Source organism: Lupinus angustifolius, chromosome LG17 (genome assembly GCF_001865875.1).
Source record: "Lupinus angustifolius cultivar Tanjil chromosome LG17, LupAngTanjil_v1.0, whole genome shotgun sequence".
NCBI lineage: Eukaryota > Viridiplantae > Streptophyta > Magnoliopsida > Fabales > Fabaceae > Lupinus > Lupinus angustifolius.
Window position 1 is genome coordinate 8,448,556 of NC_032025.1, and position 7,025 is coordinate 8,455,580.

Below are 7,025 nucleotides of genomic sequence, written 5' to 3' on the forward strand. Positions count from 1 at the left end.
ATTATAAAAAAGAACAACTAATTAACATAGTCAAAAGTAAGAAGAGATATAGCAATTTATTTTGAAAAACTGTAATTGATTGATTAATTATTAGCATAATCAATAACCAGTTTGAGAAGCTTAAACAAATGCACTGATATCTGACTCTAAAACTGAATATTGACAAATTTTGCTTGACATATCTATTTTATAAACAAATTAGACATGGAATGATTAAACATATATTTACGCCACTTGTTAGCACTTGTTGGATATTTTCATTTTAAAACATATTTCAATCATTCAATTAAGATACACAATTAAGACATGTTCAAGATTCACGCAAAAACAAATTCCATTTAACATAATTAGCAAGGTTCATCATAGTTACAAAATACTAAAAGAAGGTACAACCATAACCATGAAATGTACTTGACTCAAAAATACAGACGTAAGCCACAAAACAACAAAAATTGAATTTCTGGAAAAAAATTGAGCCCAAGTAATCGATTAACAAAAAAATTTAATCGATTAAAATGATTTAATTCAAAAAGCTTTAGCTACTGGAACTCATTTAATGGATTAGACTGAAGGTTAATCGATTAATGATAGAAAGTTGATAGTTTTACAACTTGTTAAACCATTTTAAAGCATTTGATAACACTTAGGTTAGAGCGTTTTAAAGCATTTGATATCACTTACTATGATATCACATGTTATGAATTGAGTATAACAATAACATATACTTTTTAGTTCAAGTGTACTCAATATCAAGAATTAATTTTGTAACCTTGTTAGTAGACTTAACTTACTTACCCTTTGGTGATAGGTCAAACTTACCTTGATCTACTCACCAACCTTGTGCCTAGAACATCTTTTGTTGATTTATCCCTTGATGCTCAAATGCCCTTTAGTACACCTACAAACATAATTCACTTATCTCTTTCAGGTACCCAAGTTATTGTGGGTCCCTTCTTGTTAGTAACTAAGGGATCTTGCCCCTTATTTACCCAAACATATATGCCACTTGGCACGCCAAATTTTCTAATAAAGCATGTAGTACATGTGTGACCATGTGTATCACAATAGAAACAAGTAGGCATGTTATTATTTAACTTCTTATGCATATGAACTACTAGATTTCTACATGGTCTTTTCTTAGGTTCAGGTTTATATCCAATTCCAGATCAGTTACCAACGTTTATTGTATTAGCAAGCAATGTGTTAAGGTTTTCTTAACTATATGTAAGCTTTGAAAGTTTTTGTTTCAAAACAAAATTTTCAGCATTTAAATTCTCACAAGTATCACATATAGTGGGTTGATCTAATTTAGAAGTAGAGAAATCACATGAGGCACATGCATAGATAAGATCAAGAGTTTCATTTTCAAGTTTAAGTTCATCTAATTCCTTTTGCATTTCAATTATTTTCTTTTCATGCAAGGAGATAACTCTTTTTCTATCTATATTTACTTTAACAATTTTCTTTAATTCCTCATGCATTTTGACATAAGCTGCATATGATTCATCGTATGGAGGAGAGTCATTAGAGCATGATGAAGTATAGGAATGTACCTCAATATCATCATCTTCATCATTAGATGTGCACTTCTCATGCACTTGTGCCATAAGGCATACCTTTGTATTTTCATCCTCATCGGATGAGCTTGAAGTCGAATCTTTCCCGGAGTCGTCCCAAACAATGTATGCTCCTTTGGCTTGGACATTTGAGACTTGCTCTTATTGTTCTCGACTTTCTTGAGGTAGCTCGGGCACTGATGCTTCATGCGGCCCGATTTTCCACACTCATAGCAAGTGAAGCCTTCTTTGGGAATCTTGCTTTTCTTGGTCGAGTTATTGGCTTGTTTCTTGAGATTCTTGATCCCTCCTTTCTTCTTGAGATACTTCTTGAATTTTTCAAATAGGAGAGTCAAGTCTTCATCGGAATCAGAAATCTTGAAATCTTGTAGCCTTGAGTGAGATTTGGTTCTTGTCTTACTCGTCATTCAGTGTCAAGCGCCCTAACTCCATTTCATGTTCTTGGAGTTTCCCAAACAGAGTAGCTAATGGCATGTTGTCTAAGTTCTTTGATTCCATTATCGCGGTTACCTTTGGTTACCATCTCTTGTCAAGACACCGCAAAACTTTGTTAGACAAATCACCATTAGTAAAAGTTTTATCAAGGGCGACCAAATGATTTACAACATGAGTAAAACGTTTTTGGATATTACATATAGATTCATTAGGAAGCATTCGAAATAACTCGTACTCATGCGTAAGCGTATTTAGTCTAGCACGCTTAACTTCACTTATGCCTTCATGGGTAACTTGCAAAGTATCCCACATTTCTTTTGCATTAAGGAACTACGAGACTCTAAATAGTTCGTCAAAAGATAAGGCCAAAGTAATGATGTTCTTGGCCTTAAGGTCATGTTGGACCTTTCTTTTCTCAATATATGTCCATAAGCCTTTAGGCTTTTCTTTAGACTCGCCATCCACCATATGAAGTGGAATGTATGGACCATTGACAACAGAATCCGAAATGTCTGTGTCAACTTCCTAGATATAGATTCTCATACGAACCTTCCAATATGCATAACCATCGCCACTGAATACGGGAGGGCGGTTAATGGATGCGCCATCAACGCCAAATGGGTTAGTAGAGCCCATATGTAGTCCCTTTCGGATCATGCGTATGCGGTTGAGCTAGCACATCATACTAGCTCTGATACCACTTGTTAGGTATCAGTGACAGAACACACCTAGAAGGGGGGTTGAATAGGTGTAGTGGAGCTCAAGTTCCGCGTTTTGGGTTTTTGTACACTTGTTGAAAAATGGCCAGTTAATCAATTAATCAAGTTTCACTTTTTGGGTTTTTGCACCCAGAATGCAGAAAATCTTGTTTAACAACTCTTTTGCAAGGTAGGTTACGAGAAATCAGGCAATGATATAACATATATTTTTACACATAATTAAACTAGTCATAGCACACAACCAATATACAAACTATCATGTTATATCATGCAATATTACAACTTGAAATGTAAAAGATAAAGGGATAGAAAAGATTGCGCAAGGATTTTATCCTGATTTGTTTTGCGGTTTACTACAAAACTGCATCTAGGCCTCCCCTTCTGATCTTGGGAGATTTCCTTCTTCACTATAGAACATAATGTATAGTTACATACACGCTTCCAATTACAAGACTCAGATGCTCCTTTCTGGGAACCCAAAGAACTTCATCACCCTTGGTTTGGCCTTTCCTAAAATCACTTCCCAAGAAAACCTTTCTTACCGCGATTCGGCCTTAGCCAAGGTATCGTTCTTTATCCCAAGACCTCCAAATCTTTGTGAAGAACACCTTACCTAACCGCGGCTAGGATTTTCATAATCCTTGAATTACAATTCTTTGAGTTATGAATGAGTACTTAATACTCAAATTTTACAATAAAGATCAAAGACTAAAACCTAAGCAAGAACTGACAAGACTTCCTAGTCTAATATGAATGTACATGCATGAGGTTTATGAAATTATGCAATCATTAAAAACTATCTCTTTTCTTTCCAAGAAACACAAGAATGATGCAAGAAAGATTTTCAAAGAACATGCAATATGAATATGAAACTTAAAGCCATAGCATGATCTAATCTTTCTCCTAATGCAACATGCAATATTTTTTGCTAGATATGAAAGTGAGTAACTCGAAAATATGCAGAGAAAATGATGTAAAAATGTATGGATTCTTATGCCACATATGTTGAGATTTCAGTTTAAATAGAAAATTATCTAAAGTCCTAGTTAATCGATTAAGTACCCATTTAATCGATTAACGAGTTGTTGAAAATAATTGTTTTCAGTTTTTAAATTTTCTGTTGAAAATGTGATTCTGTTAGTCGATTAACAGAATTCATAATCCATTAAATGTAACGTCCCGATAATCATTTCATATTTAAAATATTTAATCTCTTAGAAAAATGGGAAAAAAATGGGTAAGTTTTTCTCTCTTTTCTTTTTATTTTATGTAACCTATAACTTTCAAATCATTTTCACTTTTACCTTATTCCATTTTCAAGACGTCACGTTTTCAAACCTTGCGGAAATAAAATTCTTAATACATTGAAGATAATTAAATGAACACAATTCTTTTATGAATATTTCTCATTCATAAAATTCTTGAATAAATATAGAATTGTTTACATGGCGAAATCTAATCATCACCACAAATAAAAAAACTGAAAATACAAAGAAAATAATGTCGGGGCATTGACATTATAAAAAGTACCTCACACAGGTTCCTATCACACAAAAAAAAAAAGAAACCTCCTAAACCAGAGGTGCACTAGAAGCCTCGCTAGGGTCTTCCTCCACCTCCGAGTCAGAAGAGATCTCATTGACCTCAACTGAATCTTCTATGCAAATAAGCTATGCACAGTCGCTGTTGTCTACCTCCTCCTCCACTTCATCCGCTCCCCAATCCATCGAGGGGTCAAAGGTGAACCCCCTTGGCATGGTCCCGTCTGTCTCTCTTGGCGCCGATCCTGATGATGAGAATCCTGTTTGGGGACAGGTCCTAACAACTTCTGCTATGCCTCGAGCTTCAGCCGGTACAAAAAGTCTGGCGGTTGCAAGTCTTCGGGCGGGAAAAGTGAATCATGCCTCTCGAACTGCGTAGTAAGGTGGAAGATGTAGAACTGAGCCATTACTTACCCCATCTAGCTCCAGGTTGCAAGGACCTATGTAAGTGTGTGGGTTACCCTCAACACTCCATGTCCCCTCCTGAGACATAGTGAAGCGATAACCTCGGATCAGTGGTGATGGGTCCATCTGAACATACGTACAAATACACATGAAGAAAAGAGAGGGAGTAAACATCTATGAAAAACTTGTCATCGACATCGTGGAATTACACAGAATAATACACCAAGACAACACGCGAGTATAGATATATCATGTGATCATACAAGCATATAATAACGATGAATGAAGTATAAAACTCGAGAATTCAGAATCAATATCGAAGAATATCATGTATGCAATGTGATGCATGAGTCCACCATCCTTACTCCTTTATCCTCCCAATAACTATTCGTAAATAACCGAGTGTACAGTTCCCATAACAAGCCGATTTGATCGCACCAAAATTATTCCTTGCAAGGATATATGATCGATCTGTTACAACACAATTGTCCATTTCAGGACGGTGTCATATCAAACAAATTCTAGGCATCCCTCTCATCAATCCTAATTGCAAAGAGGGGTTGTTAAAGATCGTCTAGTTTGCGCTGTGAGCACTGTGTGATCCAACATAATACCTCATCCAGGAATACATAGGACTCGTCTCACCTAGACTCTCCCTCAAGAATTTGCTGAAGAATCACTGCCATCAACGTCGTCCATCTCAACATTTTGGGGCTCATTCATCTCCCGTACATTTCCTCTCCACTACTTCATTTTTTACCATGGATATGCACCCTAACCGAAATTAGTAAATTATGTCTGTTAATCCATCTTTTCTAGCGATCTTCCCATGCTAAGACATCTCCCATTGGGAATGCTTCTAGTGGGTCCCTATCTTAACATATAAACAAAAAGAGAATAATTTTGGCACTACTATGAATCATCACTGAATTATCCTGGACGGCTCTCAAGCCAAGCCTCTTACGGTCATACGATCTCACTGCATGGGCACAACATAATACTTCTCAGCACCATTGCGAACCATCGCTGAATCATTCTGAACGACTCCTCTAGCCAAGCCTCTTACAATCAAACGATCTCGCTGCGTCGGCATAATATCACACCCTCGGGCCTCGCATTTATCAAAGCAATTCCTTACTTTTATTACTTTCAAGAATTTCATATAGTTATTTACCTTTACAACTTCTTGATGGCAAACATGCCATTAGGCTCTCGTATGTATGAGAGTTATCGTTCAGACGACTTAAAAAGAAGTCATGTCTGTATGGAGCCCTCTCGCTCAAGCGAGGGCACATCCAATTTTGAGGCATTTGTGGCCTAAGCGAGAGTTGTCTCGCTTAAGCGAGAAAACAATCAGTTCTCTTGGTGCCTATTTTAGCTCAAGCGAGAGCTGTCTCGCCCCGAACTAAAACACTCGTTTTCTCTAGACACATCTCACTCAAGCGACAACTGTCTCGCTCAAGCGAGAAGAGCCTGAATACCATTTTAATTACTTTTCTAAAGGAAAATATTTCTCATTTATATGACATGTTTTTAAACCTTGAATTTAACAATTATCACATACATATCATTCTCATAATAATCATTCAAACATTACAATTCAACAGTAAACATGGTATTTGCATAAATAAACATAACATAAATCAGTATAAGAAATATTATTGTACTTAAGTGTGTCGGGTCGTTAGGTTCTCTGTTTGCAGGTGAGCTTACTTGATCCGATCTCCTCTCGAACTCTTCATTATGCCAAAATAACGTTAATTAGTTACCTGCCGATAATTATTATACTTACGAAATAACTTTTTACGCGAAGATAAAACTTCCGATTTAAAATGAATTTAATTGCTTTCGTCCATCCGATTCAAGGTTGAATATCCTTGAATCATCATTTGTCATTGAAAGTCTTACAATCAAATAACACTTTTTAAAGTAAGATTTTCAATAAAACTTATAGCGGAATTATATCGTAATCCATGGATATACACCAGGCTAGTTATCAGGAAAGAGAGGTGGGTCGTAAAGACACCCTTAAATACCAAGTCATTCCTTAGACAAAATCTTTATAGACATGCAAAATAAGATCATTAAGCTAGACTTATCATTTTTAAATTAAGTCAATTTAAACAAAATCAATACTTTTAAATCAATATTTTTTAAGTAAATCTTACCATTTTTAAGTAAGTTCACTTAACTAAGATTCAACATTTTTAAATCATTTTACCATCTAAGACATCATAACACTTTAAGCTTATAAAGTCAAGACTTTTAGGTAAATTTCATTATTTCAAGTATACTACTCAAACAAATATTCATGAACATCTTAACACCTCCTAATTTTTTAGGAAAAA